General features: G+C 36.5%; 1 protein-coding gene across 11 annotated transcripts in view; it reads left to right on the plus strand.

The window, feature by feature from the left end:
- eps8a (EGFR pathway substrate 8a, signaling adaptor) overlaps positions 1-14,774 on the plus strand; it is a 94,263-nt gene that overhangs the window by 3,044 nt on the left and 76,445 nt on the right. Inside the window, exon 1 of one of the 11 annotated variants that reach the window (XM_069192359.1) lies at positions 10,665-10,921. The exons of the other annotated variants lie outside the window; for them this stretch is intronic. The gene's annotated coding sequence lies outside the window, so the exon portion shown is untranslated. Of the gene's footprint in view, positions 1-10,664; positions 10,922-14,774 lie in introns of those variants that run through there. 11 annotated transcript variants of the gene reach the window in all.

Here is a 14,774-nt window from a genome sequence, read left to right on the forward strand (position 1 = left end):
AATTATGAGTCTTAAGGGTTTGCAGGAGCACAAATATTAACAGAGCATTAGCCAAAGTCTAGCTGTTAATTCAAATGCTTCAGTCCACTTACTGAAGCAGCAATACAGCACAATGATGAAATGGCGACTCTTCAGAAATTAACCTACGATAATATTCAACCTTATAAACATTTGTCTATGATAGTGTTTCCCATTTGCTGTTGAAAAATCATAGCATGTAGGTTTTGCTTTATCTCAAGGGTCATTTCATTCAGTATCAGTCTATGCTGACCAGTGTACTTGAGTGATAGAGAAATTAGTAATACAGTATACAGAATTAATTTTAATTCTCACATAGAATTAAAATTAACCTTCCAATACTTTCTGTAATAAGCATAAGCTAGTATAACAGTTCAACATGTATACAGTATGGTGTTAATGAGGTTTCCAGGTTTTACATTTGGTCATTAGCATTAATAGAGATTCATGTAACACATCAGATGGAATAATATCATTTTCACAACAGTCATCAAGCTAATAAATGGTATGCCTTAGAACAGTCCTCATTACATATCAGAAAGTGAATGTAATTTAAATATGCAATGCATGTATTTTTTCTGATTATTACTACTGATAAAATTACCGATGAATATGACTCCACATTAAAAGAAAAGTCATTGCTTTGTGTGGCCAGCTGATGTCCCAAAGTTTCAGGCATCACTGTACCTTTTGTTAGTTGTTAAATAGATATTAATTCAGGTTGGAAGAAAAAACCCTTTTCATTCTATCCACTCAGAGCCTATTGCTCTTCTGTTTCTCTTGGACATTAAGGTCTCTTTACTGTGCCAGTTAGCAAATAGTTATTACAGTGTGTTTGTACAGTACGTGACTCTCTCAGGGTGTGCCACACTTACTGTTGTACAGCTTGAGTCAACGTGACCTTACTGAATTAATTTGTATTCTTCCTCAATTCTGGTTAGAAAAGTTGTCTTAACGGTTTCCAATGTTAGCTTCAGTGTTCTGGCTCTTTTTCTACTTTCTGTTTGTCATTTCCGATGCCTAAAATCTACAGTATACAAATTGTGATTACTTTAAGAAGAATCTGTTTACACATCCTACCTCAGAGGCATCCATGCTATTGTTTGGAAGGTGTATGATATGAAATAGAGAATGTTTTTCTTTGAGGGGGAGGGGTGTTGACTGAGAATGATGTCATTCGTAGATAAAGCAGTCGCTGCAGTAAGCAAATTGATGGTGCACTCACCTGACTTAAGACATTTTTGTGTTTTTTAATAATTAAAATCGGAGCTCCAAACCCAAATAAAGCTGGGGTGTCCAGTACTGCTCCTGAATGTCTGGTGTGTCTGCAGGTTTTCTCAGCAATTTAAGAGCAGCAGCAGCAGCAGCAGCACCTGAAGAGCTGGAAGAAGCTGTTAAAACAGTCCAGTGAAGGCAGTAACCAGCTGGTTCAGCTCATTAAGAGCCGAGTTGGAATGAAACCTCATAGACACACCATCGTTCCAAGACCAGGATTGGACACCCCTGAAATAAAGGGAACAGATGGCACAGAATGCTAACGCTAATGAAGAAGCAGAATCAGTAATATTTAAAGAGCTGCTGATCACTTCATCATAAAACTTTGTGTGGAGAATGTATTTTATTTTATAGCCGTCATTTAGTGTCCTTATTAAAACATCAAGACCAAAGACTTCATCATATAATATGCCTCAATATCAAGCATGTATTCTTTTAAAACGTTTTTGTAGCCTGACGTTTTTATCTGTGCTTTGACTCTACATGGCCTTAATGTGGAAAATTCTGTTAGTTAAATAAACTTCATGCATTCCATGTAAGTATTTTGGGATTTTTTTTTAAGATGTCCCAACTGATCTTACTATTTTAGCACTCCCAGCTCTTCATTGGCAGCATCTATAGAAACAAGATGTGTTTAGATTTGCCACAGTAAACTAGCACTGACAAGCAGCTGCCCTGAGAAACTGGATCTGGAGAAAGTCTTTTAATTTGCTCCCAATTTTGTTTTTAATTTAACCCTCTACCACAATGCCTCAGTCTAATTATATTAGATTAATCTGTTTAAAGAATAATAATAAGGGTCAGCATTCATATGGCACGTTCAGTGCCTGGGACCTTTTTAATTTACCTGACCATCTCAACTTTTGTAAGATAAATTCACCTTGGGTCTCGGAGTTTGGAAAAAGCGAGTCATTTTTAAAAGCCTTCCTTTCCAACTCTGATCTGGCAAAAGTCAATCTAAAGTTAAATGGTGACCTTTAGCAAAATGCACACCCTGCATTTAATATCAAGGAGGTAGATAATATCAATGTGGTACAGTAGCTGCGTCAGTATGTGTAAGCTGCAATGGAACAGGTCGAGGTTTATTCGATGCTGAAAAGAAAAGAGATACAGTGTTTCGACTGTGGAGCCTTTCTCAGGTGTCTTCAGGATTCTTTCCTTTCCAGCTATGATCTGGCAGAAGTCAATCTAAAGTTAAATGGTCACCTTGCACCCTGCACTGAAGATTGATGTCATCACTGTGTGTAGGCTGTAGTAGTTCAGGTGGGTATCACTGTGTGTAGCACATTGTTAAATCAACAGGGTGTTCAAGAAATAAAATATCAGGAGCCCTTAAATATTTTTTTGAAAATTGGTAGACAAAGTACAGTGTAAGTGATGAGTTTTATTCACACTTGAGCTCAGGCCCTTACCATAATTCCAAGCTGAGACGTAGGCTTTTTATATGCAGCATCTGGTATCTTTGGATCAATAAGCTACTGACTACCAGATGGGCCAAAAGGCCTCTTGTTTGTTTTGAGTTCTTATGTGTGGGACATGGGTCTTTAAGTTTAGCATTGTGGTTAGTATTTCTTTATGAACCTTACAGACCAAATTCTGACTGGTTTCATGTCCCGCCACATTTTATTTACCCCTTCTCAGATTTGAATTTGCACTTTTTTTACATTTAATCTGGTTTCTGAGAATATTGAATAGGGATTGATGAAATCAAGTAGGTAGCTGCGTTAGCATGCGAAGCCTGCAAAGGAACATGTAAAAGGTTAATTGCAAGCTGAAAGGAATATAGACACAACATTTAGGCTGTGGAGTCTTCTTCGGGTGTCTTCAGGTGTTTTTATATACCTGCAACTATCCAAAGAATTTTCATTATCAGTGTTGGGTATAAAAACTGACACTTTGCATGGCTTCCACCCTTTGATGTGTGAAACTGCTGTAACCTAGACTAGTTGTGCTTTCAAAGCTATAAACCTAAAGTAAACACAATGATTGCCAAATTTTAATGCTTGAGAGCTTGACCATTTCTTGGTTTTTGTAAATATTTTTTTCACTTTTTCACTTTAGATTGACTTTTGCCAGGTCACAGAACAAAGCGAAACTGGAAAAAAAAAAAGAATTTCTGACTTCAGAGGTCCTGGAAACGGCCACATGAGTTTTCCCAGCAAAATCTGAAGTTGCTGGGCGATGGCTCTGATTGACTGTTGAAGCCAAGTGTAACAGATATCAGAGTAGCTGCAATTCCTAAAGCATATAATGTATACAACCCTGTGACATTGTCTTCTTGTCTTCTTGTCTTCTTGTTTTACTTTTTAAAACTGGTTTGCCATTTACAGTAATTCCATTAAAGATCCAGTGTTAGTACTATCCGTAAATTAGTAAAATGCAAAAAAAAAATATCTGCTGATTCAAAAAATGCAATCTTGCCAATACAAACATGCGTGGTGCAGTTTGTAAAAGGTGTTGATGACAAGGTGTGTAGTTGAAAGGAAGGGAGAAGTCGGAGTGCGTAATGAATTGTGATCTTCACTCTAAATGGACTCGCTCCTGGTTTTGGAGATTAACTGTTCTGGAGGACAGCAGCACGTTTGTTTAGTGGCTTCCGAAAAAAAATGTTGTTTAGGAAAATAAACAGTTGATAGTTTGTCAAAAAATATGATTGCAAGTCAGACAACACTCCCAACACTCTAAACTATGGATGCTTTTGGGCCCCTTTGTATTATTTATTGACAGTTTTGGAAATGAGATGAAAATACTAAAAATTTGTTAAAAATCCATCACACAATCGATGTACTACCTGAAGTTAACTGTTGGCACTCATTGGGCTTATTCTGTTAAAAAATGGGTGAATTTCTTTGTATTGCTGTGAAAAGTGTTCCCTTCCTGGGGAGGAGAAATGTGTGCGAGATGTTTTTTCTGTCTTTGCGCGAATTGAGCATTCTGTAGTGCAGGAAACTTTTATTACCTCTAGAGAGTTGAAATTAAAGACCTAAACAAAAGAAATTGCATTGACAATTTGTGTGGATGTTAGAAATATGTTTAATACTTTTTTCTGTAATCAGTCTGAAGTACTGTACCTGCACAGTGCAGGTCAGGGTTGTGGAAATCTAGATTCCAGGGGTTTAGGAAGGGTCACATTTTCTCTGTGTGTGCCTGGGGGGTTGCCTAATATTAAGAGGCAGAAAAAATAGTTCTGAAAACACAAAGCGTAATAGTACAGTTTTGTTTCTAGAGATGTAGCATTCGAGTCCCAGTGGTCTTTTTCAGATTAAACAGTGAAACATGAACAGGGACATATAAGTGAAGACTATATGAAGGTTTACTTAAAATTGAGAACAGGAGACATATCTGTTCCCAAAGAGTTGCAGTAATATGGAACAAGCTACCCAACCATATTATCGAAGCTGATTCACTGGCTTCTTTGTATAAATGGCAGGGTGAGATCCTACGTTTTAGTAACTTATATCCAAACAGGCTAGATGGACCTCTCATTTGTAACCTTTGTTGTATTCTGTATACTAACTGATTTACAGTTAACTCTGACTTTTTCACAGGTTCTCTGCTATTTATCCATTAGACTCTAATAGAGTCCTCTTGTCACAAGCGCTTAGTTTAGTCTACGCAGTTAACTAGATAATTAGCACTCAGGAGAAAGTCTCTAATGACAACATTTTGTTATTAATATGTTCATCTCATTACTGTAGCAACTAATTAACAGATTGATTGTAAGGTGGCTTCTGGGTTTATTTTGCCCTTAAGGCCCAGTCATTGCACACACGTAATAACGTTGTTTAATAACAGTGATGATTATTATCACTAGCCAAGTTTAATTTTTACTGCACATGATTACACTCAAAGTCACAAGTCTCCAAAATTGTAATCTCCTATCAGACTCAATAAATGCATTGACTCTAAAGTAACAACATTTAGAAGGAAAATGAGTCTACAGTAAGAATGTTCTGTGCTTTCATTTCTTTCATCTTCTATTGTTTGCTTCATAAAATAACAGTCTAATGAGTAAAACATATTGCAAACCATCATGATGGTTTTGCCATAAGGCAATCAACATCATTTGTTCAAACAAATAAACAAAAGAAATTAAAGAGGAATAAAAGATTAAAAAGCCATTTTAAGTGAAGACTCATCTTTTTTAACTGTTATAATAGATTTCACAATTATGGCAAATTTATATTAGTTTAACTTGAATCTGCACATTATAAAAAAATGTTAGCTAAACCTTTTAGATTCATTTAATATATGGTTCTCCTTGTGCACTGATACATAATCCAGTTCATCATCACAAATAAAATGTGTTAGTTTTTTTAAAAATAATTCCTAGAAATTAATGACTTCCCTTTGCATTTTTACACATTTAGTTTAACTTGATTTCCTTATATTCCTTTCATGCAACAAATATTGTTTAACTCACAATGTTCAAACTCTTGGTAAAAAAAGCAACTTCTGAACTTCTGAGCAGTCTTAACATTTGTGCAAATATAGACATGTACTGTAAGTACAGTAGCTTATGGTGGAATCTGTCATCTTTTAGTCTCTTTCATTATATTTTACTCTACTGTAAAATATTTTAAATACTGTACCTTGAATAGCAAGGAGTATGAGGGGCTCATATGAATTTTAGAAGTGAAATTGGATTCAGTGATAAAGCACAAAAATATAATTCTGAGCCCTGTTTACATCACCTGGCATTTGCACCATGAATTGCAGTCCTGGTTACTTTGTTTTTTCAGTCAAATACTTAAAATTAGATAATACCTCAATCCGCTCAGTTACCACCTTCTTAAATCCTATTTAGCTTGGATTTAGTTTTCAGTTTTACAGTAGGTGTCTATGCTGACATTTTGAAGTGTAGGACTGTATTGTTAGTCTGGTGTTCTGATTTGCCCCCTGTGAGTCATATGTGCCCATCATGAAATACAAGTCTTAATTGTATAAGGAAGAGCATTGATTGGTGGTAACTGGGCTGGAACCATATATTTGAATGTAAAACCAGTCCAGGAGTTTATCAATTGGAGGTTTTTGTATTTTATCTTTCTAAAATGGAGCCAGTCAGCCCTGTGCATCTTGGTAAACTCATAAGGAACACATCTCTGTGTCCCTTAGAGATTTTGTCAGTTTGGCTGAGTGTGGTGCTATTGAAGAAGTTTCCTCTGACCTCATGTCTAGTGTTGTTTTGCTCTTTGTACTCTATTCATAGCCTTATTTCTGTAAGGATTGTGGTTGGACATTCCTCTTTGTTCTTTTTCCTGTTTGCTGTGGCACTTCAAGAAAAGCAAGATCTTTACATAAAATTGAAAGTACAGTACAGAGAATTGTGTATCCCTTGTGATCTTTGTTTACAAGTAGCAGCTGTAGACTATACACTGCCTGTCCCGGAAGCAACATGATCTGTACAGTTCAGTCAGGGAAACTATTGCAGGGGAATCATTCCTCAGGTGCCTGACTGAATAGCATTGGAGTTGCTTCAGAGGTGCTTGGAAACTGTATCTGTGTGGTATACGGAGCCGGCCCTTGGTTTAGGTGACTGCCTGGGGCAAAAACCAGTCCTCATCCTGGTTGTATAGGTTTTATGGTATAGATAGAAAAATATTTTATTTTGTTATTAAAATCAACACAACTTTAAACTGAAAAGTTAAATACTAGGGCATTTAGGATTCAACAAGAATGTCTTTTAAAATTGGTCTTAATTTGGTTAGAATTCAATATGAGTTCACTATGAGTCTTGTTCTTGAGTGTCAACACAACTGTTTCTAGAAATCGTTATCAGCTTTTTGTATTTATAGTGCCCTCTTTTGTCTAAGTCTGAATGATTGTATTTAAATCATTATTAAAAGCTGAATCTCTTCAAAGGCGCTTACAGGAGCGGCCTATTTTCCACCAGATGCTGCCACACCCTTTCCATAATAATTTGTTATAGAAAGAACATGGTTGCCTAGCAACCAGTGATCCAGTAAGAAGTTGGGTATTCATGTCCTGGCTGGATACCCAGTTAAAGTTAGGCTGTCAGCTTGGCAACCATTTAGGGTTTCATGTAAATTATTGTGTGAATATAACATAGTATGGGTTCACTCAGTCACTGAAGCAGTGACGGTCTTATTCTTAGGGCAGTATGTTTGAGCCCTGCATTCAAAGGTTATCAATATGTTTTATTTGCTGTATCCATCCATCCTTATTCTGGGTAAAGACTGTGGCGACCTGGAGCCCGTCCTGGGAGCCCTGGGGGCAAGTCGGGATACGCCCTGGACAGGATGCCAGTCCATCACGGGGCACACACACACACGAGCGCACAGGGGCAATTTAGACACGCCAGCCAGCCTAGCAAGCATGTCTTTGGGAAGTGGGAGGAAACCGGAGCTATTTATTGTTTGAGGTAATGAGAAGTTGAAATAAAGTTTAGCTAAAAATAACTATTCATGTTATTTTCTGTTTCATTAACTTGGAAAGATATGTATATTTTTCATTTTCCTTTAGTATCAGTCAGGGAAAGGGCAAATAAAAATGGCTCATGAAGTAATTTTCAATTAAAGATGAACGTAGCAAATTACAAGTAATTGATTTGCAGTACGTGGTGGTTCTATATTAAGTAAGAGTTTCAAGTTGACTGCTCAAACCATTACTTGGATTTGGGTTAAGATGTTAACAGTTTACAATGTGGTGTTCTTATGAATTAATAATACACATTTTACAATTAAACTTTTACTACAATTCAAGGCCAAACATAAGCACATTTTTAACATTTTGTAAAAGGCATTAAAAGAGCAGACTTGTGGATCTCTTCTACAGATCTTACATGAGAAGGGCACCTTTCCTATCACTCTCATTTCAAGATTACATTTCTTTCATTGCTCTTAATTTTTAGTGTACTGTAAGTCCTAATTAAATGTTTTCTTAAGCAGTTAGTGAAATGATAGGGGTGAAGTTGTATTGTGCAACAGCGAAAAGCAGAGTTATGTTCCTCTGAGTCGGAACTGGTTTAGTTGTTACCTGGCTATCTGAGCTGTAGGGTTTTTTGCAACTACAGGACTTCCTGGGATACCTGATTTGTAGACATTTTTACAGAACTGGCATGTTACAGTTTTTGGTCCTATTTACTGTATCTGGAAAGATGATTGGCTGTACATGTTAATGATGTATTCTGATTTTAATCCCGATTGTTTGTCCTAGCGGAACTGTGCAAACCAATTTGATCAAGGATGGTTTCTTTTAATCAGCGGTCAGTATCAGCAGGGTGATTTTTTTATTTAAGAATGACATTTAAACATGCTCAGCCAGCAAGAAGCATTTGAAAATAAACTGATAAGAATGCAGTGGCTGTGCCTTTTATTAAAGAGAACTTGTGATACCCTCTATAAAAAGTCACAGTAATGCCTTTTGGTCTGTTCTTTTCTTGGTCTGTTAAATCTTGTTCAATCTGTTAAATCTGTCACCACAGTGGACAGTCACCACCCCGGGCATGAGCTCTTCGCCCCACTGCCCCCAGGCAAGAGATACAAGAGCATACGGACACTAACCACTAGATTCTTCACTAGCTTCTATCCACAAGCAGTGCGATTGGCGAACACATTTAGCCCTGCCCCTCAGACCACACCTATACCATCTACCTCATTATAATTTCTTATTTATTGCCCATCTCCAGTCATTGTTTACACGTCTGTATTGTTTACATTCAAGCTGTTTACTTGTTTACTTGTACATTGTCTACTGTTTACTTGTACATTGTCTTGATGCACTGTCTGCACTTTGTGTTTGTACACTTGTTTTAACAATCGAGAGACTTTCTGTAAGTAAGAATTCCATTGTACCACTACATGTACCGGTTACATATGGCAATAAAGTTCAAGTTCAAGTTCAAGTTCCTGCTCAGAAATTGATTGTGTTGGTTCCCTTTTAAACAGGGAAGGTGCACCTTAGCTTTAATGCCTTCCAAGGTTCTAGTTAGAATGTGTTAGTGCTACTGTAGGGTGATCCCCTTCTTTCTACTACTACTAAAATTGGAAAAAATCATCTCTTCTAGACATGAAAGTACAAGAAACTATTTAAAATACTGATGTTCTTTCTACTTTTGTTTTTACTTTTTCATATAGTGTAGCTGTACAGTATATTTGCATGAATTGAATCTCACTATTAAAAACAGTACATGCCCAATTTGCCTACCAGCAGTTTAGTTTCACAAACTATAAACTAACAATAAAAATAAATTAAACAATTACGAACTAAGCTGAAATGTTTTACCTAGGAGACACTTAGAACTTTTAATGGTACACAGAGTTCAAATAGTAATTAAATAAAATGACTCCTAAATACTGTAACTAGTAAAATTTTAGAGCAGAAAGTGAACACTACAGTCCAGTGATAGTAGACAAAGAAAAATAATTGCCAATATTTTAATGTACAGTATATCATAAATAAAAAAGCTATTGATCACAAGTAATGGTAGCAATGCAATATTCCTGTGTTGACTGTATTTTAGTCTGTCCTATGACATTTGACACCACAGGAGGATTCCCCTTATCAATGAAATTGACAAAATGTGCAAAAATAAAACTTATAAGCACGTCTTGTTTGTTGAAGTAATATGGTGATGTGTAATTTATTACTTTCGAGGACTTTACTGATGTGCTTTTGTGATGTAGATTATAGAAATGGGACTAAGGTAAAATACACCACACTCTAGCTTCTCTGGTCAGAGACAAAGTTGGAACAAAGCATTCAGAAAACTGAAAAAAACATAACAAAGGTACAATGGCACCCGAGACAGCAGAATATTGCCTTTGTTTGAAGGAAAGCTTGAGGATGGTTCTGCGTTGTTTTCTATGTTGTGTAGCACAGCTTCAATGACACATCTGTTAGAGATGTTCAATGTTAGTTGTGTGTTGTATTGTGAGGCGTCTCCTACTGATTTAACATGGTGAAGAAATACTGTATATATTCCTCAGAAAACGTTAGACATTTCACCCTGATGACATACTCTGTTCACAAATGTGAACAATGGGGTTCCAGACAATGGGAATTTCTACAGAACATTCCATAACCAGTGCTGCTTATATCAGGGCGTTTTTTTCCATTCTCTTTTTTTAAGTGGATCTATCTAGTATTGGCCATTTCACTATTTTCCATTATAGTCAGAGTCCAGAATTGAACAGGATTGTTTAACCTTTGGCTTCAGAATGACATTTTAACAGTGTACTGAATTGCTGTGCTCTGTCAATATTCTACTCTTTCACTCAGGTGATAAGAAAGCGACTCCCTAAAGATTGCATTAAAAAGTAAATGATTGAAAGGGGCTAAAGAACAGGAAAACCCAGCCTCTTTATTATTGCAATAACTGTGCAGCATGCTGTTAAGTAACTGGCAGAGAGGGAAATGATTGGTTGCCTGTGTTATCAGAACTTTGTGACTAAGTTCTTTCAACATTCTTGACAAAAGTCAAGCTGAGATTTTATTTAGCCCAATGCCTGGTTACAGAATCAGTGTGTTGGGTATTGAGACTGCGTAGGCTTAGCTGAAACTGGTTTAAATTCCTGTATTTACTGTACTCATTTTTTGTGACTTAAACAGCTAATAAATGTTTAGAATAGAAGTGTTCATGGGCACATATTGACTTTTATCCTGATGGGTAAGTAACCAATTTATTTTTTTTATCATTAGAATGTTTGTTGTTTCTTATCAAAGGTTTAAAGTCTACAAGTCCAACAGAACTCTATTGTAGTATTAAAAGGAGTAATTAACTGAGTGAACAAACTTGAGTATTTTTAAAAGTGCATTTCCATGGTAAGGGATCACTTGAGAAAATTGTATTGACGAAGCGCTGTGCTCAGTGGCATTCCTTCTTTACTGTAATCAGTGATCCCTTACCTACATGTTGTTTACTACTCTGTGGACATTGTTTCTCGCTGGTCTGCACTGCTGAGGCATTGCACTTCTGACTTGTTCCTGTGCCTAGCTTGTGAATCTGCTACATGTCCACTCTCTGGGCGTGACGGCTCTTGTTCTGCAGTGACCGTGACAGGGACAGGGGCAAAAATAAAAAACAGGGGCGGAGCGGTGGCTCTGTGGCTAAGGATCTGCGCCTGTGACTGGAAAGTTGCCGGTTCAAATCCTGCGGCCGGCAGAGGAATCCTACTCTGTTGGGCCCCTGAGCAAGGCCCTTAACCCCAGGGGCGCCGTACAATGGCAGACCCTGCGCTCTGACCCCAAGCTTCTCTCCCTGTCTGTGTGTCTGTGTTTCCTTGGAGAAAAGCTGGGGTATGCGAAAAGACGAATTCCTAATGCAAGAAATTGTATACTTGTATAGTAGGTGTTTTATTGTGGCATTCACAAACACTTGAATGTTCAGTGCCTGAACTTTACATTAGAGCATAGACTGGAATGGATCCTGCTCCATCTGTTCTGCACAATATGGTTCATACCAGCTTCTGTTTATTTTTTATGAATCATTAATCACAAATGATTGCATACATTGGATTGACATGCTAAAACATTATTACACAGTAGAAGTCTTAACAGGCCAAAGATGTGCATGACTTTGAATAGCATTATACTATATACTGTACTGCTGCTACTGTATATGTTTTGCACTGAGAGGAGGAAAGAACACTTTCTATTATTTTCTGTATTCAAACTATTATGTTTAAATGTTATTTTATTATAAGTATTTGTTCATAACCTTTGATATCAAATTTGATAATTGATATCAAATTATTCAAAGAATGTTTTAAGAAGGAACTAGAAAAGAAAAGGACAAGTACATGTTCTCTTTCATACAGTATATGTAGACATTATTTGTGTAATTAACAAGCAGTATGCTATCAAAAAGTCAAGAAGATTTTATTTAGAAATTTAAATTTGATTTAAATTGATTTTCAGAAGAATTGATTTTTAAAGAAACCTTAGAATTTACAGATACTTATTGAGTATCACATAATATATGTACCTAGCTTAGCATTATCAGGTTGACTTAATAATACATGCAAAGTTGAAAAAAATAAGCACAGAATTTCTGATTTTTGATTTAACCTCTGATGAAAGAAATTGGTTTTTATCCGGATCTTAAAACTGGGAAAATAATTTGTATTGAATCTATTAGGTGCCTACTTAGAATAATCTGTACTTTGCAGTTTACAGTAGGTAATAGTGGACATCTGATGTTTAAAATAAAGAGGTGGATTTACTGTATGTTGTGTTGCTTGATTTCTTCTTTTGAATTAAGATCTGATCTTAATCTGATCCGATGAAAGAGACCTTATGAATGTGGTCCTTAATGGATACAAGAACAAGTCATTTTCATTTAACCCACCCTCATTGTTACAGAAATACTTTGATTACTTGCTTATTGGACCAAATTAAACATTTCTTCTAAGGTAATATTTACAACTGTAGTACTTTTAAATCCCATGACTCTCAGGGACCATTCTTTTCTACAGCAGTAATTCGTCGCTTTACCTTCAACTCCTGATGTTTGACTTGTTCATCAGCAATTTCTGCAAAAATGAATGGTCTTGCATGTTGTTGCCTTGACCTATTCTCTTTTTAACCTGGAGAACTTCATCGTTATATACTGCTGAGATGTAACCAGACAATGTTGTTTTATGATGAAAGAGAATCACCCCGAGTAATTTAATCATCTAAGAACATTGATGACAATGCTTCAGTTCTATCTCTATATTAAACATACTCATTTTTCTTTGTTTCACACAATTAAGCAAACCAAGCATTTACTGTAAGTGAAAATGGCTTACTGATGAAAACTTACACAAATGCTGTAATTGTGTGTTAGGGCGAAAGGTTATCAGAAATGGCATATTGGTGTACAGTGCAAATAGTACTAACTCTGTAGGAAACTGAAGTGGCTCACAGGTTCCAGTTAGGATATATCCCAAAACAGAAGGGTTCGTCCCATTGTGTAAAGTGCGCAGTACATAATTTTATAACATTTACTTGTAAGAAACAAGGCACATTAACTTTAGTCAACTAAAAAAGACTTGTTGCCCTAAACAAGCAGAGATCACATGCACTAGGCCTCTGGCACTAAGAGATAGATGTATTTATAGTGAGTTTCATTAAACATGTGGATAGCATCTGATAAAGTGGATACAGATTTAAAACACCATGCAACTCTCTGCCTAAACACATAACACAATCTACTTTTTTTATTTAAAAGAGTAGTTAAGGGTTTTGTGCTATAAAGCACTCAGAGGTTCTGTTCAATAATTGAAATAATTCAGTACATTGTTACAATAGATTGTTAATTTACTACAGTCATTCAATAGGTGTCACTTATTATTTTTGTTTTCTTAGTATATTTTGGTATCTGTCATGATCCTAAGAGCTCCTAAAACTTGTGAATATACTGTACGTAACTCACAATTATGTACTTTATTTGTACCTAAAGCTATTTGTTTGTTGTATATTAATACTTTTACACGGTATGTGTTGAAAATGTCTTCAAATCCCTTTTACCATAGTAACTCATACTGTACCTTTTTCCTTGGAATGTAAAATCCCAGTGGTTTTATGTTTTAGAGTCTGAAGTTCAGTTCTCAAGCTGGTGTCTTGTGTAGGATATTGCATAATGGAGACATGACCATCTCTGCTGGAGTTTGAAGCAGCAAATAAACAGATCACTGCACTCTTTGTGCATTCTGACCAGAGGCCTGGAGTGAATCTTTGCTTGTTTTGGTACTCAGAAAGCCTACTGTTATGTCTTACAACGTGTCATAAGAGGAATCAGCATTTTTATGAACCAGCACAGATAACTAAGTTAATGTACTTTATTGGTTCTAATGTTTCATGGACATGGACTCATTTGCCTGAAACATGAAGGCAGAAGGCTACAGCAACTGAAGACAAAAAGCTTGGATTTATTTCCTAATTTGAATTTGAGATGAGACATCAATACCATAGTTCATGGATTGAAGGAAAAGGCAGCACTGGGCACCTGTTTGGAGTAGTCATTAGGGTTCTGGTCTTGTAACTGTACATTTGTCTGTTCAAATCCCAGCCACTGGGACTGTATCCTCAAGCCAAGTATTTCACCCGAGTTTTTCCAATAAAGTACCCTGCAGTACAAACGGGTACAAATGCAAGTCACTTTGGATTAAAGTGTCAATCTCGTAAATCAGTAGGTAATAATACCTCCTCTCACTAAAAGTTTGTGCACTTTAATTTGTAAAAATGTTTATTCATAACTGCACCTTAATTGAACAGAGGGTAGCATGGCACAGTGATGGTTGGGGCTGCTGCCTCCCTGTACTTTCCCGAGTTTGGATCTTTGCTCCAGTTTTCTCCAGGTACTCCCGTTGCCAGCTTCTTCCCAGATGGGTTTGGATTAACACTAGAGTATGTTTGAGTGTATGGGTGCCCTGTGGAAAGTGTAGTCTTTCAGTATACCTTATAACGATATACCCTATACCCATGTTCTGCTGGGATATGCCTAGATTTCCACACATTTAGCATGAGCTTTGTTCTGG

Source organism: Lepisosteus oculatus, chromosome 7 (assembly GCF_040954835.1).
Source record: "Lepisosteus oculatus isolate fLepOcu1 chromosome 7, fLepOcu1.hap2, whole genome shotgun sequence".
Lineage (NCBI taxonomy): Eukaryota > Metazoa > Chordata > Actinopteri > Semionotiformes > Lepisosteidae > Lepisosteus > Lepisosteus oculatus.